This window comes from Aquila chrysaetos, chromosome 1 (assembly GCF_900496995.4).
Source record: "Aquila chrysaetos chrysaetos chromosome 1, bAquChr1.4, whole genome shotgun sequence".
NCBI classification, from domain to species: Eukaryota; Metazoa; Chordata; class Aves; order Accipitriformes; family Accipitridae; genus Aquila; species Aquila chrysaetos.
Window position 1 is genome coordinate 36,563,997 of NC_044004.1, and position 24,450 is coordinate 36,588,446.

Here is a 24,450-nt window from a genome sequence, read left to right on the forward strand (position 1 = left end):
TAGGGTAATGAGGTCTCCTTTGATTTGTTAATGTGGTATCAATAATGGAAATTGGATTCATCTTAATGTAGGTGCTAAAAGATTGGCCGTTCCACGAAGAGACATTCTCTTCAGGACAGCAAATCTCTTCTCGCTGACGTGTTTGTTAGCACGAGTCAATGAGACTGTAAATTTGATCCGCTGTCTCTCTTGCCCTCTGCTGCTCTTAGGTCTGTTGAGGTAGAGGTCTCTTCTCATGAACCTCAGCTCTGGGAAGCGGACGACAGCTTTAACTTCCAGGAACACCCTTTGCACCTTGGCCATCCTGAGCAGATGGAGCCTTTCCCCAGCTTCTAAGAAAGGGGAAGAGAGCTCCCCTGAAGAGACCTTTTCCCCAAGCAAGGACCAAAAGCAGGTGCAAGCAGGAAGCATAGGGGATCCCTAGAATTAGACTGTGAGTTGAGGGGAGTATTATTTAATGTGTGTGCCCTTGACCTCTCCTTTTTCTTCCTCATACTTCACTCACCAGGTCTGGTGCCTCCTCTTTTCACAGGAAAGTAAATATCCCTTTTAACGTCTCAGGGCTTCTACTGCTGGTTTCATACAGACCCGCAGGATGGTGGTGCTCACAGTTACTGCGCAACTGTCCAGACTGATGTATTCTCAGTGTGCAGTGCATTCTGCTGACTCATGTATGGTGAGTGAGAGGTGGGAGAGTGGCAGTGGGATGCTACTGGGGAGGGAGGGGAGTGGGGGCCTGGAGTGGTGGTGGGGGGTCTAGCCTGAAAGAGTCTTTTGCCTGCCTCTCTCCCACCATCTTTGTTTTAGCTCATTTAAATTGCTTTTTTATTAAATGACATTTTTAGCTCATTTAAATTGCTTTTTTTTAAAATTACATTTTAATAAAGTCTTTATCACAAGAATCACAGTTAGTTTTTGAAGTTATTGTTGTGCATCATCATCCCACAGAGGCACTTTGGTTTAGTAAGTATTTCTGTAGCACTAACACTGTTTACCCATGACTGCCAGTATTTAAAGAAAGCAGTGCATAGAAAGCGAATAGCCACTTTTTCTGCTTCTGCTCTCCCTTCCCTGAGCCCAGATGTCTATTTCCAGGAGATACTTGGCTTCCAACAGTTTTAACAAAAGTAGGGCTGGACCAGGACATGTGTCTGCTACTCTGAGGGTTATTCTTAATTTGTTTGATTTTTGCTCCAAAGGCCTGTTTTGGATCTTTCCTATGTATGACAGTGAGGCTTTTTATGCTGCTTACTGTAGGAGTTCAAATGTATCCTGTAAGGAACTTATTGCTAACTCCAACAGTACCACCAGACTTGATGAAAAGTATTTAAAAAAAAAGTGAGAGCAACTTTGGCTTTTCATACAGTTAGTTGGTATTTGGTGTTCTATATTCAGAATAGTTGTTGATACTTTCATAGAGAAATGGTTAAAACAGTTCTGAAAATGCAAGCTTTCCTTTCTGAATTATTGAAAGCCAGCTTTTAAGCCTCATCTTCCTTAGATCTTTGCAGCTTGGGAAGGATTAGCTGGCTTTCTAGGCTGAATTTGTGGGTGCTCTGTACTGCTGACATAGCATAAAGACACTGGAATTTGTTCCTAAAAATTCTGAGCTAAAAATAATAACCTAGATCGACATTTTCAAAGAGATTAGTGACTGGCTGCATTGTGCTTTGATGTGTGAATAGCCAGCTTGAAACACTACAGGAGATCAACTTTTACAAAGTAGTGTGTACCCTTGTTTATTTGCATTTCCAAGACAGTGGGAACCCTAGTGTTGAGGCTAGGCCAGACACAAAATAAAAAAGCTTTTCCTCAAAAGTCAGCAGTCTTGAGTCTGACAGCAGACACAAGGGGCAGCACAAGGAATCAGTCAGACCATCCTGACCCCCAGCATAGACAGCGATGGATAGACAGTGTATTGGCATGATACCAAGAAGAAATATGTGGGTTTTTTTCAGGAAAGATTTGTAGGGTTGTAGTAAATTCTCCTTGTGTAGGGTTGGTTTATGTTTGTGGTCAAGAGGAGGAGAGTAAGAGAGCCCGAAGAGGCTAAATGAGGATGAGAGCTGAGGAGAAATAACAGGGTTGGTAGTGACAAAGATGGTCAAGAAGAATGAAGAAGTGTGGATTTTGAGTTTTGTCTTGGGCAGATATTAGGGTGATTTTAGCTGGGTATTGGTGTTACCTGGCTTAGGAGCCTCCGTTGAGCTGGAGAGGAGGAAAACTGGACAGTAAGTGTAAGCAGCACATTGAGGAGGGAAGTGTTAGTGCTGAAAATAGCAGTGGGAGTCAACATAGGGTATGTTTGTTTATTAGAGCTTGTCTGTAATGTGAGGACAAGGAGTTGGAGGAGGGTCAAAATTTCAGAAGAAAACTGAGGAAGTGGATGAAAATGGATATGAAACAGATCAGAAGTTACACTGTAACAGGGCAAGCATGTGGTGTCAAAGTAGGAAAGAAAAAATACACAAAGTGACACAAGGAGTAGACTTGCAGGAAGTGGGCAGTACCGTATTGATATTTCCTTTGGCAAGGATTTGTGCAGAAGATGTTCAGAAAGAGAGCATTTGAGAAGTGCATTAAAAGTGGTGAAAGGCAGCCAGGTCTTCAGTTAATTTGGAAAGGTAGGAGGAAAAGTTAGGAGGATGGCACAACCAGAAGGGGAGACAATTAAATGGTTGTGGATGAAGTAAACCTGATCACAGGCCAACCAGGAAATAGAAGGTGAAGGCAGACTGAGGCATGTGTTTGGCAACCAGACTTCAGAATTGATGAGATAGGAGTGGAGAGTAAGAAACAGAGAGAATCTACAATCAAATCTGTGCTAGGGAAGAAAGGTAAAGCAGGAGGAAGAGGGCTGAGAATTAGGTAGGATTTTATCAATCTGATGAGATTAAAATAATGGAAAGAGCAAATGAGAGGACGTGAGGAAGGACATGGCAGGTGAGGGAGCAGGTCAGAGAGGAAGGGTGGGACAACAGAGATCAGGGGTAAAGCAATGGTTGCTGCAGACTGTATCAAAGGAATTGCTCTTCCAGGGAGTAGAACACTGAGTGAGGGGTGCAGGTGAAATGGACAGGCCAGGGCAGGGAGACATGTGGGTGTCTGCTATAGGGTGTCAGCAAGGACATCACCGTGAAGGCTGGAAGCTTCATGAGGATGAGTATGAGAATTTGTGAGGAAAGGAAGAGTCAGTTGAAATCGCAGAGGAAGGCTGATAAGGAGGAGCTGGCTGGCTGGCTGGCTAGCTGACAGTTCTTCAGAGAGGAAAAGAGCTGAGATATTGCTCAAAAGCGGGTAAAAAGTGATGGGGATGGTGAGGGCAGCCCCAGTGTGGGAGTAAGGGGTTGAATGGGATGAGAAACAGAGGTCTCTCTAAGAGACTGAAGCTGCAGAGGGAAATTCAGACAAGGGGATCCAGGATGTGTGGACATTGAGACTTGATAAGCCTGTGGGAAATATTTGAAGTGTATCTTCCAGCAGCTGCAAGTGAAGAGAAGGAAGGGGAGTGGAATGGGCAGAAGGACAGAACAGGAATGCAAGAAGGGCTGATTGAGCAATGGTAAAATCTTGAGAGAGTGGGGATGGAGAGGTGGAGGTATGGCAAATGTCACTAAGGGCAAAAAGGAGGCAGAATAAGAGGTAGGGCTCGGTGCCTCTGGTAGGTTTTTTAAGAAATAAGAAGGAGCAGCTGAAGGAATAAAAAGGGAGAGAGAAAACCAGGCTAGCTGAGGAAGGAAAACTAGAGGAGTACAGAAACATGTTGCAGCAAGAGGGCAGGATGAGAGATGTGGAGGAGTAGCCCACAAGCAGGGTTAACCAGGTTAGACAGAATCTCTCTAGTCTCCATTGGCTGGTTTCTTCTTCATGCAGGTATGTCGCCAGGCATGTTATGTTTTTGACATTCCCTTTTGACTAAACTAGTAATGAAAGTACATGTGTTGACTGAATGTCCTCTGCTGTGTTAAGGATTGCCTTGGTGAAAGCAACTAACCTAATTTTAATAAATTTTTTCAGTTTTCAGTGCTTCATTGACTTCACTCATGGCTGCTTTGAGGTAGTGGAGGAGAAGGCAAAGGTCACTGGAAATAGCGGGCATGGGGAGCCAGGGAGAAAGGAAACAAATCAAGCACTAATCCTGCAGGATTTGGTTCCTCATCAGAGGATTGTTTCACACAGTTTTCAGAACCTCAGTTTCTTGTTTAATTCTGTTGCAGTATTGGGTATGACAAGACTGCTTTGAGTCAAATCAGTCAAGCACTAATTCCTGCTACACTAGTTGTTTGAAGAATTGAAATCACAGTCTTTACTCTGAAATTAATTTCTCTTCTCTATAGGACTGTAAATACTTGGTACGCTGTAGACAGAATAACAGTATTGCTAAGATTTAGAACTTAAGTAATTTTTCTTCATAGGTCTCAATATACCTGGAGAACAAAAATCTTCTTTTATGTCACAAGTGTGCATTACAGTAAATAAATGGATGCTACAGGCTGTCATAAACATTTATATTACCCTAGAACATCTATTAATTGGTTGATAATTAATGCATTAATGCAACAAACATAACAGTACACATTACAGATTATGGTAAACTCATTAATCAGAGGCATTGTGGACAGTTTCCAAGCCATGGATATAAGCAAATTAATGACCTGATAGACTCCATAGTAGTTGATTTACTATTTATTAACTCTTTTTTAGTAAATATATTTTTGATATCAAGTATGACTCATTATCCTCAGACTGTATTTTGGAAGAAAAGGCAAAGAAAAGTGGAGTGACTTGCTCAAGGTCATTCTGTCAACATGTGGCAGAGCAAGGCACAAATGCAGGTTTCCTAGTTTTCCCAGATCTCTCTCGTACATGCTGTTTGTATACATTTTTTAATTTCCTTTCACTCTCCAACTCTGTTTTTTAATGGCTCAAGACAACCAGCTAAAGTTGGAAACTGAGCCAGAAGTAGAGAGAGTTTTACCAGCAGCAGGATCAGCTTGCTGTACTAGTCAGAAACACAGCTTAGAGCTGAAGTGGATGAAGTAGGAATCTGCTCAAATGCATGAAGTAGGTAGATGGGGTAATACACATCACGAAATCAGGTTTTGTATTTAAATAACTGATGTAAAAAGGGTAACTTTGAACAATAGTTTCCATTGCTAGTTCCATTCTAAGTTCTGTTTCCCATCTGGTTTGTGGTGCCCTCAATCAAACAGAAAAGGTTAGCTGGTATAATTTTGTACAATTCAGTTAGCTGGTAACATTCTGCACAAGTCTTAGTGCACAACTGCATAGTGTTACACACACTACTTCATTGTTATTACAAAATTAATTTATCCACACTGAACTGTGCCGTCACTCAATCATTATTAATGGGCAAGACCTGCTGAAGACAACAGAAAACGGTCTGGAAGGGAACTGAGTAAGGGTGTCAGAATTGGGCTAACAGTTAATAGGTTTTCTCAAACTGTAAGCTGGCAACATAAGCTACTGCAATAATATGTAAAGTCAAGATTGTATTTATTGCAGTAATACCAGTAAAGCTTATTCAGAACAAGCATAAGGCAGAATTTGAAAGCCTACTTTGCAGCTGAAAGGAATATTGTACTTTTTCTTTTGGTGTAGATCTCTGCAGAAAATAATTTCTTTAGTCTTTGCCAAACAGGCATCATTACATGGTAGAGCATATATCCCTTCTTGGATTCAGTGATTTTCAGTTTTTGTGCTTCCAGGAAAAAATACATGCTGAGAGGATCTCTGATATTTATATATATATATAATTTTTTTAAATTCTAGTTAGAACATATTTTGCATGAAGAAATGAGATCTGGAGAATTGTTTTGCTCTACAACAGCTATTCAAAAACTGATGTTCAGGGCAAAGGGACGGTCAAGAAGGTTTGCTTCTCAAGAAGAGCCTACATTTCCAAGGTCCTAATCTTTACGTTTGATAGATACTGAAAGCTTCATTTTCCTACTTACTACCTTGAAATGTTCTATTTCCTATCATTTTTTGTCTTATTCTTCCTAAAGATAGTAGTTTGCTTTTGTTTTTTCAAATCAGTGCTAAGAGATAATTAAAATTGTACTTCGCTTTTCTAAATGTTCCTGTTCATTCCCAGAGATATGCTTCTCATGGTGTTGACCAGATTTCTTGGAGGGTATGACAGCTGCAAACAGTATCAACAATGTCTGGGTAGGTATGTGATCAGAGAAAAGCTAAGTTATGGACGGAAGCCCTCTTACGTTTTCCATAATACACGATAAAAGTTTCTCTTGCTGTTGGCAGGTAACACTTCCCAGCAGTAGCGTTCTGACTGTGTTTTATGTCCTGACCAGGAAAATTAATTCTTCACCTAGTTCTCCTGCTTACCTAGTGGGTTTTTTATGTTTGTTTCTAAACCAGAGAAACACTGGGTTGTGTGCATGCAGAATTCAGATGCACCTGCCTAAGCTGCATGACCTAGAAAATAGGTCTGATTTGTTTTCAAAGCTTAGTAAAGCAAAGCTATTAAAAACCGAAAGTATTAAAATAGATTTTTCTGACTTGAAGTTTGCAACATGCCCTTCTTGAGAAAATCTTTTGGGTTGAAAGAATGTCTAGTAGGTCACCTAGCTCTCTTTGCATAGTGCAACACTGTTTTCATCATTCCTGCAGTATCTTGAGTGATGGCTTTCATGTTCAGCTTTCCATAGCTCTGGTCACTCCTGCATATTGTTAATTGCCTGCCTCTTCTTAGAGTTGTAGGGACCTGTTCTTTCTTCTTATGTTCATGTAAACCAGTAATTACCCTTCTGAATCAGTGATACAACATTGGTGCAAATCAGTGTATATGAGGGAATTTCATAGCTTTTTTTAGTTTTTTTTTTTTTTTACTCTTTTGCTCAAGCTTTCTCTTCTAAACATTTTTCTATCAGTCTTAATGGGATAATAAAAGTACTTAGTCTTTTCTCTATTCAAGTCTTTTTTATCATCCTTTGTGCTGCAGTAATTTTGGAGTGTCAGAAAATTATTTAAGTTGATCTTTCTATGTTTGTGATCTTTACTTCTTGGTTCTATTTGCTAAGTTGCTTCTGTGTGTAATTTTACTGTTCTGGATATTTTATCTTTTAAAAATCCATTGTTTCAGGCTGACAGATTTGAATTAAGTGAGATCATTTATTTGGTTTCCATCTGCTATTTCTGACAATACATCCGATTATAATTATTTTCTTTTTAATAACAGTGGCAATGTTGTTAGCTCCTGCTCAAGTTGTTACTTCTTCCTGTCTTCAGATATTTTGTAGAGTTTCTCATTCTGTGATTTTACTTTAGACTAGTCTTTGTTCTGTGAACTAGTTCATAATTTTCTTGCTGACAGTAATTTTATTTTCATATATTGTAGGACAAACTGAAACAATTTCTGACAACAATATATGTTTAACTGAAGCACAGCTTTGTGCTCAGTCAGATAACCTGCATTGCAATAGCAAAACAAGGTAATCATATTTTTATATTACGGAAACAATTGGAGGCATTAAGTGTAGATGTCACTGTTATACATACTTGCAACAGGTATTACCACAACAATTTTAATAGAAATTCAAGCTTATTTTCAAGTAAGTGAGAAATGAACAAATTGTATTGCACAGTGGCTGAATCATCAATTTCTTATCACCCTACATGTTGGTTGAATAGTTCACAAATACATGGTTATTATAATTCAAATAGCATTGATTATAATGCCAGATGTGTTTTTATAATAAATTGAAGTATTAATCTTTCTATATTTTGCAAGAAAATGGCAAATTAAGGCCAGCTCCACACCACACATTATTAAAAGTATAGCTGTATTGATCAAGACTGTGGGGAAAAAAATCACACCTCTGGCTTACAGAGCTACACATGCACCTCTCCATCCATTATGGAGGTGCAGTTTGTATTGGCAAAGGAGTTCTTTTTTATGATACAGCTTACTTCATTTGAGGTGCTTTAATTATGCTAGCAAAAATCTTATTTTTTTTCCCAGATAAGCTGCCTGTCTGCTAAGGGGCTTTGTTAATAGAAAGATTAGTCTTATCAGATATGCCTGAGTATGTAACAGTTTTCCATATTTGCTCATATATTTACCCTATCCCTGTATACAGGATATCCCCACGTTGAAGCAATAGATAGGTAGTTGTTAAGACTAGATGTGTATAATGTCTGCAGCCTAATTTCAGGTCATGTTAGAGATGAAGGAGTGGGGCCATTGCTCCAGAAAATATGGTATTCTGATTTAACTGATCAGCTGAGGCTGGTGAAATGGGCAGGCCTAGATTCCTTTTAAATTATAGGCATGCTAGTAGCAACTTTCATTTTTTTTCCCAGCTGGGATCCTTTGTTATGCCGGTGGGTATTCCACATGAACCATTTTCCTCTAAATCTACCTGGAGCAGAGCTAATCACGACTTTGCCAAGAACAGCATTTTTTCCATCAGAAGCTATCCAAATCATGAAAGCATAAGCAAGGAAATGTATTCATTTCAGAAAAAAATCCTCAAGTCCAGCACGGATGTGTGAAGGAGAGATCAGCAGAACAGCCAAAACCTCAGCAACTGGGAGGCCAGTGTTGAAGATGATAACCATAGCTCTGAGGGGAGAGAAGAGTGGTTGAGACAGTCTCTAGATGTCAGAGTTTATTCCTTCTGCCTTGTGAACAAAATCCAGAGGGGAAAAAAAAAAGGAAGAAAGCCAGTAGAAAAAGAAACTAGACAAAACAGAGAGGGGGCTAAAGGGGTGGAGGCTGGGAAGAAAGTACTTGAGGGTGCAGATGACAGAGGAACACCCAGTGATGTCTGGGACAGAGCTAAAGAAGACAAGGGTGAGTGTGTCCTAATGGGCACCTTTCTTTCATTATTCTCAGCATTGTTTTTCATGAGACCCGCGTGACAGAGATTTGTTCCTTTCTCTCCACTCTGGCCTCTATCTTAAATTACGTTAGGCTAAGGATCTTAAAAAGTTTTAGTAACTGGAACGTCCTCTGTCTGCTTTGCTTGTTGGTTGGGCATAGTTTCTGATGGATCAGTTCTGGTTTGTTTGTCTGTGATACTTAGCCTCATAGTCTCATACTTAGCTTAGTCTAATATTTAGTAGGTGTGGTCTTCATTCTGTCTGTGGGTGGTATTGCTGAGCCTTTTTGTTTGCAGTGATCTGGTCTTTTTCTCTAACTTTTGCTAACTTAATCAAAAATATTGTGTAATAAACTGGAATGTCTGTTATTTTAGAATATTAGTCCTATATAGATGACTGTCAGTCATTTTCATGCCTTTAGTGTCTGCATCGCTGAGGAGAATGCAGATAAGAACAGATTGCTAGATAATGACTGCCTGTTTCTGATCCCATGGGAAAAGAGACCTTTTAATACTTTCTTATAGGTCATAAGAAAGAAAGGAAGATACTGTATTAATATACATTCTTAAATGTTTCTATATTACTTGAAATTAATATATATAGTATGTACAGTTGTATTATAGGTAGGTATGAATGAATATATGCTGTAAAAGTGTCTTGCAGGTCAACACTGTAGAAAGAATTGTCCTTTAGCTCCATTTAATTTCTTCTCATTTATAGTAAGATGGAGTAACAGAAGAAACTGAGCTATTCTCTATCTTCCATACAGCTATAATGGGAAAAAAAGAGAGGGGATGTTCTGAGTGTATATAGTGGGGAAAATGGAAATCGTGGGAACAATCATCCAGACATGAAACAGTCTTGAAATAGTCAGACTGGGATAAATTATCTGGACCTTCTAAGTTACTTCCAGGATCATAGTGACAGAGGGGTCACCCACGAGCTGTATGAGTCTGCTGCTTGTGTATTATTTGCCTTTCCTTTCAGGTGTTGCGGTGTTGTAGGCTGGCACCCATTTTCTGTATATGGAACTAGACCAGTGCTCAGGTCAGAAGTAACAGTTCAAATACAATAGATAGATCCTTATGTAACTGAAAACAGTCTCTGCGGCTTCCATGCATTTCCATCAATGCCATGCTTCATTTTTGTGAGGCATTTTTGAAGTTGCAGGCTTTCTCATTCACGGGTAATAATCCAGAGCTGAAAGAATGAAAAGTTGTGAGACAGCCGTGTCCTGGTCCCAGCAGCTTATTATTATACACTTTTATCTCTTGTTCTGCTCCTCACCTCTGCAAAAGAAGATTAAAAAACCCCTTAAGCAGACCACTCTTCCTTTCTTCTCTTCCCCTTTTTCCTCCACTTGTAAAACACCCTCACTTCCAGAGAAGAAGAGATCCCACTGGCGCAGCTTTTGGGAAAACTACCCTAAAGCTGTGCACTTTCTCCTACTGGGCACTGCTCAGCAGGGGAGGTTGTTCTCAGCTTTGAGCAGCCAGTAATGGAGGTGAGAGGGGGTTGGTTATAGCAGGGGATGAGAAGCATGCATTTACATAGGCTCCTTTTCCCTGCCACCTCTCCACTCTCCAGCAAACGCGGGTTTATTTTAGCATTGGCCTTCTGAAGCAGGATTAATTTTCCCCTGAATAGGTCAGCCTGGGACAGAGCCAGGATCCATGGCCTTCCATAGCTGGGGTGACTCGGGAAGCCGGAGATACCTCCTAAGTAGACAGGGCCTCTCATTGCTGGGCCTGTGCCCAGTGCAAGAGAAGTATCCTGGAATAACCTTCCTGATAAACAGCAGAAAAATACGTAGGGGGTCTTTTTCCAGAGGCTGGCGTCAGGCTGAACCAGGCTGTAGTGCTGCCCTCTGCTGCTGGGATTCGGGAAAAACGTAAAAGTCAGTGATAAAATCCAGCAAAACGTTAACAAAATATAACTAGGAAAGCAGCAGTATGTGAATGCATGAATTATTTCATCCTCTCATTTCATACAGTGCTTCAGCCAGTTGAAATGTGCCCTCATGTCTTCACTAGCAGTTCAGTTCATAGCAACAGAATATAGCTAATAGTTTATCGGGTTTTAGCACTGGTAGGGTCCTCGTGGCTGTGCAAAGCATATTGTGACCCAGAAATCATACTTTCTGGCGTGCTTGTTTGTGTTTCAGTGTGCAGGGGAGATGCAGAGGAAGGAATTTCCATCAGTAATTCAGATTTTTGTAACTTTGTAGTTTTTCTTATTATTATTTAGAATTTTTAAATTCCTTACTTACAAGGACTTGAGATAAAGTTGTGTAGCCATCGAAAATTACTCTTGTTTAAGTACACGATGCACAGAGGTGTCTAGGACTTTTTTTCCACAGCTAATCTGTGAGCCAGTGTGGAAGCAAAACGGAAGTAATACGATATTTCCATCAGAACTAGAGGGAAGTGCCATGGAGGGGGCATTTCCTAGCCCTAATGCAGTACACCCCTGCTAGACTTGGAGCATGTGTAGCCCTGAACTCTTGCACATCTGCAGAAATCCCTGGCAGCTGTAAGAGCTGTGTTTAGGGCTCTGTTCTGGAACATAACAGCTGCATCTGGGCTGATTTCATGGCCCTACTGAAGTAAATGGGCTTGTGGTATATGATTCAGGAAAACCACTGCTTCTCTTTGCAAAACATGTTATAATGTTAAGCCTTGATTCTCGTCTTAATGTTTGTGTCTTTAAATGTGATACTCATCTTTTACTTTTTGATACTGATTTTAAAATCCTTGCCTTCAATTTCCTTGCCTCAGACGTACTGCCCTGACTGTGTGGAGTTTTGATTTAGCTATCAACATGCCTTAGAGAACACAAGTGATGGCTCCCTTTCAAAGAAAAGAAACTTCTCACTTTCTGACTAGTACAAAAAAAAAAAAATCTAAAAAAATCTAAATAAAGGCAGAACTGATCAATATCCCTGTGACTCAACCAGTGTTGTACAGTGATAAATAAAAGCAACTTTAGTCATGAATCCTGTCAGCAACTCACCAAATTGTTGTACAGTGTACAGAGGTTTGCAGTGACTTGTTTATGCAGGCAGTTCATGAATGGTAAAATAAATCAAACCTTCTATCAAAATATGTGAGTTAATCAATGATTTTTAGAAGTGTGATTTCACTTTGGGAAGTGGCTGTAACAGTGGAGCTGTGAGGCTGTTCATTGGCTCTTTCTGCCTTCAGGAGTGAATATTTTTATTTCTGTTGGAGAAGCCCTTTTCTAACATTCAGGCCTGCAACCTCAAGCTGAGCTTTAAAGGTGAGGACTTTTGTGCTTGTTTGGTAAATAATATCAGGCCATAACTCTGGGCCCATTTGGGGGAAGACGAAGAACCAGTAAAAGTGCCTATTAACCTTCCTTTCCACTTGGTTTGCTCTTCAGTTTTGGGATCATTTGACTTCCTTTCCCAGGCTCCCAACAGCAGAAGAGAGAGGAGAGAGACTATACCATTGCCTGGCTGGGATGCTGATTTGCACAGGCAATATTCACACCTCAGCCTGGGTGGCAGGAGGACCTGGTTGACTAGACATGATCATATTGCTCTCTACATAGCCCAGGTTTTTAGTTGACTAGTATTTGATTCTACCACATCAGTATTTGCAGCAGAAGAAATTCTAATGGAAGATAAAAAACAGATCGGTTTTACTTGTAGTCTCAGAATTTGACAATATGGGTTGAAAAAAGTGGAAACGGGTAAAATCTGATTGTGTCTTTTCTTTCATAGATTTCACAGAGAAATGGGAGATGGGAGAATCAGCCCAGCATCTGGTGTGACTGCAGTTGAAGCTAAGTTGGCAAACCTGGTTCAGTTTCATTTCATTTCACTCTTGGCCATGTTCTAGTAAGCATCTGTCCAGTCACATATATTTTGTTTAATTTGCAAGCCCTTTGTGAGTGTAAACTGCTGAAGTCTGTGAAATTTGAAACACAGAAGAATCACCTGTGATGGAAGAGAGGGATCTCTTTCCAACATTAATAGTCTTTGGACAGGATCCTACAATTTGATGCCACCACATGGGCACCTTCTGAGATGTGTCAAAAAATCATGCATTAGAAAAGTGTGTATCTCTCCATTATAGTTAGCTAGTTGACATGTAGATAAGGACTCTGTGAATATCTGCATTGGGACAGGTGAATTGCACACCAATTTCCTGCCTGCACCTGTCCTACAGTGTGAAAGGAGAGTTGCTGAGAATTCATGGGCTCTGTTGTATGGAAAGTGACAGCATCACCAAGTTCATTTCAGGAAGGGATATTTGCATTTCTACAGAGGCAGACAAACCACAAGCAGTGATCAGTGGAGAAATCCTCGGTCCTTATCACCTTTTCACTCCTCATGCAATATGAAGCTGACAGATTAATGGTTTAAGGAGCCAGGTGGAAATATCCCTTGTGGAAGAGAATCCCTGGTAGCTTAGAAACCTTGGCATCTGGCTAACTGTCAGCTGGTGGGTGTCTGGCATGCTCCATTCACTGCCTACTTTTGCCCCTCGGTCACCAGAAATGCTAGCCACTGGACCCCAGAATGATGCCTGCTCTCATCTTTGCAGAATGTTGTGTCTGCCCTGCAGTTGCAGTTTGGCAGTGTTAGCAAAAATTTGAGTGTGGATTTCATGCTATGTATTTTTTGCTAATGCTTCTCAGCTGGAGACTGGGGTGTTTCTCAGTGCAGTAGCCTTTATCCTGGAGAAGTTCTCATCACAGAGAACCAGTTCAGAAGTAAATGTTTAGTTTGAAACATGCCAGCAAAGTGTCCTAAATGATTCACTACTGTGCTCAGTTGGTTGGTTGAGGTTTCTGATATGTTGTTTATATAAGGCAGTATTTTTGTAAACTCCATTAAGTCTTATGCCATTCCTGTACAGTATGGGCTGGAGCTGTATACTGGGAGGGGGAAGGGAGACAATTTTCCACTTACCATATAGGGTAGGCAACATACTTGAAATGGAATTGGACCCTTTCTCCAAGTGATGGAATCTTGGGTTAAAATACATTAATCCTTTCACTAACCTAGGGCTCGTTTGTTTTCAATGTGTATGAAATTGTGTTTTCTTAGTATTGTTTTGTCTTTTTTATCATTTTTCGCAGAAAAACTGACAAATTTAAGAGAAAGGTGATTAATCAGTGGGAGTTTCAGGCAGCAACTGAGTGCAGGTAAGAATGATTTTTTTTATCCAGAACCATCTAGCTGTGGGGAGATAAAATTTTAACTTCCTAGGAATGTTTCCTTAAACACCCTCTTTCACAATGCCTGCAGCTAAGTGCATTCAGGGCACGCATGTTCTGTTTCTGTATAAGGGAAACTATGTGAAGTAACGAGATTATTTAAGGGGCAGGGAACTAATGGATTTTCTAGTTGATTTTTCATTTTCAAGCCACAGCTGGACAATCCTGCCACCTCCCCATCCTCAGTGTGCCTGACGTACTGATGTTTTGAAGACTAAAAATCTGACAAGCTTTTCATTATTCTTAGAATGATTATTCTTGCATGTCCCAGTCAGTCACGTTCGAGATTCTTGTCCTTTGTCCAGGGCAGTGTGGTATCTGTAGCTTCAAATGATTGTACAGGTCACTAAATATCCTATATCTTTAAGAGGAATATTGCATGATTACTTGGTTTTATTTGCACTTCATTCTGAATAGTTACAGAGAGCAGTTCACCCCTACTACCAAGTAAGCAAGGCAGAGACACCTCTGAAGCTTCAGCAGTTGTTTCCCTGGGTATACCTTTCCTGCGATCCGTCTCTAACAGGGAGACCTCAACAATGTTCAGGAATGAGTTTGACAGCTCCTGATAGTACTTTGATTGCAGTCTGTCTGAATGCGTGGAGGCATCAGCTTCATATTAGTCACCAACTTAATATTCCTTCAGCTCAGATTTTCTTCCTCTTAAGCACTTTCCTGTAAGTCAGATTTATTTCCAATACGGGGTTTTTACTGCTGTCAGTGTTTTCACAGCAACAGATACCTTTACATAAGGGCCCTCTTAAGCCTTTCAGATGGAAGCCCAGCTGCACCCAGCTTCTGTTTTTTCTGGCCGTGGCATACCTGTGGATGGCTTGCACTGCGTGCCCAGGATTCTTTAGCCATTTCACCCATTTCACTAGTGGGCATTTCTGGGTGTTGTCCTAGATAGAGGGGAGTCACTCTGAGCTGGAAAGTAACAGGTGATGGTTGGAGGAGGTGCCGCTTCCTGCTCCCACGGATAGAACCAGAGCCTTTCCAGGATTGTGGGGGATGTGAAACTGTCCTGTCAAACAGCTTAGAAACTGGTGTTCACAGAGAACTTTCTTCTGTGTTCGTTTCTGAGAATAGATTCCTTTTTTGCATTGCTTATTCCAGGTTGGAAGCAGCAGGCTCTGCTGCACCTCCTACAGTCACCTTTCCACAAGGAAATAACAGCTGTCTTGGTTGTCACCAGTAGCTATAATTCTTCACTGCCTCTTTGTACCTCACTTTTCCTTTGTGTATATTTAAAGACCTCCTTGTCTTGGAGGTGCCATTTCAGTACATTGTTTCATTAGCAACGGAACGTAAGACTAGAGTTGGACCATCAGCTCTGAAATGTCTGTCTGTGGTATCTACTATGAAAAGCTGATTGAATGCATGTGATGGGTTGGCCCTGGCCAACAGCAAAGTACCCACAGAGCCACTCACTTACTCTCCCCCAGGTGGGACAGGGGAGAGAATAGGAAGAGCAAAAGTGAGAAAACTCTTGGGTTGAGATAAAGATGTTTAATAAGTGAAGGGAAAAATACAAAGTGATGCAAAGGCAATCACTCACCACCTCCCACAAGCAGATTGATGCCCGGACGGTCTCTGAGCAACAGCTACAACGGCTACCTTGGAAGACAACCCCACCCCCAATTTTTATAGCTGAGCATGATATTATACGGTATGGAATAACCCTTTGGCCAGTTCAGGTTGGCTGTCCTGGCTCTGTCCCGTCCCATCTTCTTGCACCTACCCTCCCCAGCCTACTTACTGGAGAGGAGCAGCGTGAGAAAAAGAGAAAGCTGTGCAAGCGCTGTTCAGCAATAGCCAAAAGACTGGTGTGTTATCAACAGTGTTGTAGTCACAAATCCAAAACACAGCAGCATATGGGCTGCTATGAAGCTAACTCAATTCCAGCCAGACCCAGTACAACAGAGCTGGTTAACGCTAATGCATAGTAGATCAGAAATTGAGGGTACAGTTTCATAGTTGGCATAAGGATCCTGATGGCTCAATGACAGCTCTCAGCTCCTTCTCCCTTCATCACATGTTCCCTCACCATCTCCTCTCACGTCAGCACTAGCAATCACGCAGCCTTGCAAAAACTGAGTTTTCAGCACATCCTCAATAGTGAGCTGAAGCTGTTACGTAGGCCAGGGGCTGGGAATGCCTGGCTGGGGCTGGGGAAAATGACAGAAGTGACCTTTCTGGAATAGACGTGCCAGTTTGTGACATAGCTAGTTGGCTGTTATACTGTGGTTGTACTTTGTCATTCTTATATACCTCTAATTAATCTCCCCCGCCTCCACTTCTACATTTTCCTTCTAAATGACTACTATCACTATGTGGTCTGTAAGTCCTACTTCAGCTTTAGAGCAATTAGTTAGAGAAAACTGTATACAGAAAAAAGTATCCAATGGTTTAGTTCTCTGAAGCTATGATGCTTGAATCTCTCATTAACAGTTAACTAGAAAAAGGAACTTAATATTTAATGTATGCTACAGAACTAGATACAAAAGTTTCTCATATATTATGTATTTCAATGCGATATGGATAGAGGAGATTAATTTTTTACTTTGTGTGTTTTTTCTTAGAGGCTCTCTACATAGGTCTTTAGAATGTGATATACAGTGTACAATGTTTTGCAACTTTTTTTTTTAGTTAAACCTGAAACATGTACAACAACGTGGGAAGGTTTCCATATGAAGTTCCTGTTCTGAAAAACTAGTGGTATTTTTGGAATGTCCTTGCCACTAGATGGCAGGGCGCCCTTTGGGTAAAGGGAGCACTCAATAGACTGTTCAACACTAATTTGCTCTCAGCCTGGCAAATCTCTCACTAAACTTATCGAGAGTTTTGCTGGCGTGAGGAGCCGGTGGAGTACTGGAGAGAACTGTAATTATGTTATGACCCTTTGACAGCACTGGCATGCAGTTTTAAATTTTCTCCAGTTCAATAGATATCTTAATTGAATTCCACAGAGCTTGACATAGTAAGATAATAAAGAAAAGCTGTGTTTAACCACAATTAAACCACAAGTCAGTGTTGGTGAATTTGTTGGAGAAATCTGCCTCTTGTACACGTGCTGCGTTTGCTGTGCCAAGTTCTGAAGTACTCAAACAGTCCTTGAACTGAATTGCAAAGAGGAGACTGGCCCAAGTTGTGACCTTGGAATCTGGCTTTAAATAGTTTGGACTGGCACTTTGCTGCAGGTGGAAGATCCAGTTAGCATTTAGATGAATTAACAGCTCTAATTTTCACTCTTTCACACTGATTTCATCTTAGTGTAATCCTAATAAATTCAACTGAATGAAACTTGTGTAATGGTGCTAAGAAACAGGATGCTTATGTTTAGGCTGGAGTTGTTGTAGTCATCAGAATATTAAGATGAGGAAGTTGTGCACATTTACTGAGTCCAGGTGCATCTGGGCAAAATGGGTGTAACACCCCTCCACTCTTGCATGGAGCATTACGCATTGGCAGATGGAAATGACCACACTAAGATCAGGTCCACATCACTGAGCCTGTGAGCTAACGAGAGTTTAAGGTAAAAGATGTACCAAACTGGGTGCTTTGTCATGGTTTTTGTAGCATTACACTTCTCTTCTAATGCATCTAGAAAACTTGTAGGGACATTCTCAAAATTTTGACCTTTTGTCTTTTTAGTTGATAGAAAGCTAATTTTTAAATTAGTTGACTCATTCAAAAAGTGTAATGACAAGTTAATGTTGACTTTGTCAGAGCATATGATACTCAACACAACTGCTCAAAACAAAATAAACTGTTTCACAAAAATGTCAGCATTTTCAAGTTTATATGTTGTAGTGTTTGAAATTGATTAATTTCTCTTTTTATGGAATAGTTTTTTATACTGTATTCCAAAAATTTTAACAGTCACTTAAAAATATTTAAAATTAATTCATTTTATGAAAGGAATGTGGTTGGCAAAATGGAAAGTGTAAGTTCAGTGAAACAAATACTTTTTGAAAAGCTGTTACAGAGAGGGCATTGTTCAACATGTTAACTTATGCAAAAGATATTTTCAAATGATGTATGATGTGATGTGCAATTTTTTTATCACATTTTCAGAAGCTACTTACTTGTAGTATTTGCCACTGGCTAAGCTTTGTTACAAATGACACTGCTTAAGCCTGTTGGATCATGACTTGGATCCTTTGGCTTTTAATGAAATGTAAGAATTTTTTGCCAAGTTTTGCCCACACTCAGTTTGGAAAGGATCTACATCTGCCTCCAGAGGAAAAAGGTATCAGCTTTCCTAGTCTATTACACAAGGATATAGCTCTCTTGAGGCTGCCCGCATTGCACGTACACTGCTTGTACCCTACTTGGTTTGCACTTAGCCTTCTTATCTGTCTTACTCATCTGTGTGCAAGGACAGATTTTAGAGTAGGGTGATCTAACTGGTGGACTTCCAATCACATCTGGACTGGAGTTGAACATGTATTTTTCCAGGGTATCAGACATGAGGTATCTCTTGTGCTCCAGCAGGAGATGCTATACTTTTTAGCATCCCTGTGGGCATGAGGGAGCAGCTGCAGTGTGCAGAACCCAGCTGTGACGAGAGCAGGCAGTGCTGGCAAAGCTGCAGCTGGTACACTGCTTCTTGCTGAGAGGTGCTTGGTGGAATTGCCCAGACAGCCTCAGTGAAAATGAACAGAGTAGCAAAATCTTTAGTCCATATAATGTAAGATTTCTGGTTTACTGTAGCAAAACTGTTAGTTGTGACATTTTTAAAGTTCTTTTTCAGAGGAAACATCCTGTGTGGATGAAAAGCTCTTCTTCTTTTTTATATCACTATTTCTTTTTGTTTTGTAATACTCTCTTTTGCTACTGTACTATCTGAATGACTTCCTTTTTCTGTGTCTGCATCTAACTTCAGAAAACTAGTGTAATACCTCCAGCTGTTCTTCAGTGTTGGGAAATAACACCTCTTGTACCCTCCAGGTACCAAACACTGCAGTTCTTGAATCAGGAAGCTGTTCCTGAAAGAAGTCCTTTTCAGCAAGAAATAATCCTTTATTCTATTTGATAGCCTGTTACCCAGCCTGCATTTTTCACCCATGGTTTACAGGTGTGACAGTGCTCCTAGGATCAGGCAAAGCAGTTCACACCCTCCATTGCATGTAATGTCAACAGCCCAGATGAAGAGATGGGGTTTACATCATCCTCCTTCATAGATCTCGCATAGGTGATGGGAGGCTGCTGAGCAACTCTTGGATAACACATGTTCTCAGGCCCCAGTGGCACGAAAGCTAGACCTGAGCACAGTGTAAAGCAGCCCTGAGAGCCTATGTGTGGGACACAGCAATGGTCCTGCATGGTGTCCCTGCTTATGACATCCTCTCTGAGTTTAGCACCCAGAGGAAGATAACTCTGATAATTCTTGATCATGTGCTCTGGCAGAATCCCCACGAGGCCTCTTGTGATGGTTTTTGACTTGTTACCTGCTGTTGAAGCAGTGGTAAGGAGTTGGAACTAAGGCCTGGTGCTTCCCATAAGTAATGTACAGTTGGCAATGTAAGTCTGTCATTGTCATTTGGTAAACTGACTGACCTCTTGGGGAACATAGTACAAGACAGAACCCCAGTAGCTGAGGAATGCTTGCAGCAGCAGATCCTTACAATGCTGTTGTAGGTGTCTCTTTTACCATGGAAAGGTATTTAATAGTCAAGCACAATCACTCTTTTCCATTTTCATTTCCTCCCAATTCCTGTTGTTTCTACTACTTATTCAGCAGCAAGGGAAACTGCTGCTGTGGCACAGTTTGCACAGACAGGTAGTGACAGCTTGCAGTATTTTAACCACTACTTTGCTTAGACGTCCTCTGAGCATGAGTTTTATAGTACTACAAAAAACATATGGTAACATTGAAATAGTTTTGCCTGAGGGGAAGATGCACAGAACTGGGATCTGGGAGATTCCTTTGGTAAGGGTAGAAAGGTATTGGACTAATGGGGTGGTTTAAGAGGCATGACACGGGAGTTCATGAGACCTGGTTTTGTTTCCTGGTGTTGTGTGACTGTGGACAATGCATCCCTTCTCCCTTCTATGGCAGGTAGAGGTCAGTAACTATAAAATCCATCAGTTTGTGAAGGGCAGAGGTACTACAGGATGACAAAAAGTCATACAACTATCTAGACATGCTGAACAATCTGGTTTATGCATCTAAGGAGTGGAATAATCCAAGATACAGAAAGGAAGGACACACAGCGAACTGGTCAGTCCAACAAAATACTGTACACATACCACATGCTGCACTGTTAGCTCTTAATAACAAACATTTTTGACACAGTATGGACTTGCTTGCGCTTTCTCACAATGTATATGGGGAATAATAACAGGGAAATATTTGGTCTTTGCTTGTTTTTTACATTAGCAGTGTCAGAACCTTTTCCTTGAGGTATTACTGAGGATGTGGGTAGGAGAGTTGCAGTGATTGTGAGACTAGGAATCTTAGCTTGCAAGTGATCCGGAGCCTAAACCACTGTGGTCTGTGCAACCCCTCCTTGCCAAACTCTGTCTCCTCCTCTTACCACCCTGATGCTGTTGTGTGCTTACCTAAATGTTAGACCTCTTTTTTCTATAGGGAAACAAAAGGGAGCCAGGCACTCCTGGTGCTACATTTCCTTTTCACACTGCTCCCATGGAATGAATTTTTCTTGCTTTGATTGTATTTAAATAGTAAAAATTACAAGAGACTTTTGGGCCAAATTTTAGAAGGCATTTAGGTGCCTCACTCCCATTGGGAAGAGATCAGGCTCTGAAGAGCCTATGGTGTGATCCAGTATCCGTGGCAGTTCGTTGCCTACCAGCAGGGTCTAGATGGCAGGATAAAAATAAGAGCTGGAACAACTTGAGGCTGTAGGAGCACCATGTTGCCCAGAGCACTGGGTTAAGCCCTGCTTTGCTGCTGAAGTATGCATCGTTCTGGCTGATGCTTTACCAGAGAAATTGTAATGAAATGGGAAAATAGTTGTGTTATACTGCTGTTTGCCTAAGTGGCTGAAGGATCTGGCTTTTGAATTAAGCATGCTGTGAAACAGCGTTCCAGTATGTAAATCTAAATGCCAAGAGTGGAGGGGCCTGGTTAATGTGACATGTTGGGGAATATCTGTGAAAGGGGGAAAAAATGGATTAATTGGAAAAACATCCTGCAAGAAAGATGTTATGGCAATAGCATGAACTAATGATGACTTGGAGTTGAATTGCAGTACCTGGGTTATTTGAAGCATTACAAACCAGAGGGACAACAGCATATAAGGAAAGAATGACTAGGAGACAATCTGTTTTTTTTTTTCTTTTCCCTGCCTCTAAATCTTGCAGGTCAGTTTTCCCAGGCAGTGTTTCACACAGAGATTGCAGTGGTTCAGCTTTCTAAGCCTAGGTTTTACATGTTAGGTTTCTCCTTCAGGAAATCTGCCTGCCAGGTGAAGACTGGTGAGATATATCTGGTGTCTTCCTGGAGAGTGATGAGAGAATTGAGGGGCGAAATAGGCACCAACACCAGAGATGAAGACATGCAGAGACTTCTAGTGTTCGTACCCTGAGAGGTGGCAAAAGGAAGGTTTTCTGGAGGGAAGTGGAACCTGTGATTTATGCCAATAAAACATCATTTTAGATTCCTTGAAGTCCATTGTTAAATTTTCTTTTCATAAATATTTAAGTACTTGCCCAACTTGTTGTTGCTGATTCCTTAAAAAATGCCAGAAGAGACAGATTGCTTCTGATGCCTTTGTGACTCTCTGATTCATTAATGTTGCTTTCACAGGCAAGATACCTGGTGATCTCTTATAAAATGCACAAGAGGTGCTGAGGACAGGCTGTGTTTTTATAAGCAAATGCAGCATGTAGCGAATTCATGCTCTGCCTGCCAGCAGAAACCAGATTTCCACACATTTGCACATAGAACTGTATGGCTGTGCACCTCACAACTGCCTGCAATTTCTCAACAGTAGCAAGTACCTCTGCCTCGCCCTTGTTCCCTGAACAGATCTGAGGTCACACTGCTGGAATAATCCCCTTAGTTTATCTTTCTGGCTATATCATGCCCTGTTTGAAAATTCCTCCCACTTACTTCTCCTTACAATCAGATCACTATAAATGTCTCATTCTTGCTTCAAATGCCCATGAGAGTTTTAGGCTTGCTTATCCCTCTGACCTGGTCTGCTGTCTTATTTGCCTTGCCATGTCTACTCCTGTAGTATGCTAGTCTTGACACCCTATGAAGTTCTTCATCTCTGCTTTCTGTGCTTTCCCAATTGCTTTCTTGCAGAGGATGGTTCTTTGCATCTTCTCTTTTCCACTAATGACCTCTTAAAAACACGCTATTATCTTGTTACGCAGGAGTGGTGTCTTTATAGATGATTAAAAGACGCTTCAGTAACTGACTGAAACAGTTGCTGAATTTCCCAATGTACCTTATTTTCCTTTCTGTCTCTTTGATTTAAGATCTGAGAGGTGAGAACAGCCTTTATTTGGGGATATTGCAGATATTAAACATATGATAAAATGGAAATAACAATTTCCCAGTTTGCATGTGCAAATGTAGGTATTGGTACGATAAACCACATGTGACTTTTTGCAGGTGTTCCCTTTGCCAGGGTTCTGGGCTTCTTGCCAAAGCATTTTCTCTCAACCTCACTGTTAACCAGTCCCTTGCGTTTTGCATCAGCTTCTGTCTAAATAGGCTTAGCCCTCCAGTTAATAGATATCTTTTTCTCAAGCCCTGCCCATTGCACCTGCCTTTGAAAATGTGCCCTGGAGAAACCAGTGATTCATCCGTTGTGTGCTGTTGCTGTTTGATTAAATCATTGCTTAGTTTCAGGTGGCTGCATTTGCGTGCTGGACACTTGATCCTCCTGTTTACTGCTTTTGTATATCGTGGAAGTGTTTGTAAAGCTTGAGGGGAAGTTCAGAATGAAAGGTATAATATCAGTGTTTGGGATAACAAATGGTATAGGCCATACACTCTCTTCATTCAATGCTTTTTCTGTTTCCACACCAGTGAGCACGATGGATGTAATGTAGTCACAGCATGTTTCCAGAAATCCTGAGATCAGTAATGTAAAATAGGTCTTTGGAATTTTAATAATGGAGAAAATGTCAGTATGCAAAGTTGGTGCAGCCTTGTTCCTCCCTTCCCCCAGTTTTACTCCTTTAGACCAGTCTGTGTATTTTCTGACCTTGCAGATACGACATAAGGCAGGGATAGGAAACCCTCCAGAACCTTGCATTGATTCCCCTCCTGTTCCAATAGGATTCACACCTACAAAGTAAGGTGTGTATAGGCGTACTTTTAGACCAGACCTTCAGGATCAGTTCTTATCTCCCTAGATGTATTTGGGAAGCTTGGGGACCTTCAACACTGAAATGACTTTTGACATCCCCTAAGAGGGACTGTGGCATCTGGAGATCACTGGGTTCTTTCCAGACCGCTGTTTTTCCCCAGCCACATTCAGGGACGAACTATGTGTCACTGGCAATGCTTCAGTCAAAACAGTTTGAAGGCTGTTTTGTACTACCAAAGGTGAACAGCAAAGGGTTGGAGAGAGCATGATTCTGACCCACCTTCCTTGTAGAAATGACATTATTTATTTAGCTCATTAAATGATAGTGGTATTTTTCTCATAAAATATATTTGTACACTGTCAAGTATATGTCTGGAGTTTCAGAGATCAGCTGCCCAGATTGGGTATCACAAATCACAGTTATAGGCTAATACTGGGAATGGGAAGTTGTACAGAGGAAAGAGATAGTTAATTCTTCCATGTGGTACAAATAAGTCCATCCTGGCAGTTAAGAGTTCAGTAACTTTCTTGAGCATTAAACTTAGACAACTGTTTTTTTTCATTAGTCTCTTCTTGTAGCTGGGTATTGAGAGCAGTTTGAGACATTCTTCTAATGAAAGAAGTATGATCAGAAGCTCTCATTGTGATTGCTGCAGTGGCATGGTTCACTCCGTGTTAGAGAACTGCCTATCTAGCTCAGGCTACCAGCCAATAATGAGTTATCAGCCTCCCTAAGTGAAATTAAATGAGCAGTTATTCAGAGCTATACTGAACTTATAGAATAAGAAATATTCTCAGTAACAAGTCATGATCAGATTGGGTTCAATACCAAGAAAATCCTTACTCATTTGCCTATCAAGGAGTTCTGTGTTGGTTTTTTTTTTTTCCATTTGGTTACCAGAAGTGAAGATTTTTCTCCCTCATTTTTGCACCAAAAATCTTCTTGGTCAACAACAAAAAATCATAGTTTATGGGGTTTTTTCATACAAACACTTATATTGGCACAATCAGAGCACCTGTCTTTTGCCATGGAGAGGGA

At 40.9% G+C, this 24,450-nt stretch overlaps 1 long non-coding RNA gene across 4 annotated transcripts; it reads left to right on the forward strand.

Moving 5' to 3' along the window:
* The first annotated feature begins 215 nt into the window (after window positions 1-215).
* LOC115341883 lies at window positions 216-21,752 on the forward strand. 4 transcript variants are annotated; one of them, XR_003923560.1, is made up of 6 exons: window positions 216-433; window positions 562-676; window positions 6,119-6,192; window positions 13,978-14,043; window positions 20,180-20,341; window positions 21,536-21,752. It is a non-coding gene; the product is annotated as an uncharacterized LOC115341883 (long non-coding RNA). The 4 variants fall into 4 exon arrangements; XR_003923557.1 differs by lacking the exon at window positions 20,180-20,341; XR_003923563.1 differs by lacking the exons at window positions 6,119-6,192; window positions 20,180-20,341 and adding an exon at window positions 12,614-12,730.
* The last annotated feature ends 2,698 nt before the right edge of the window (window positions 21,753-24,450 follow it).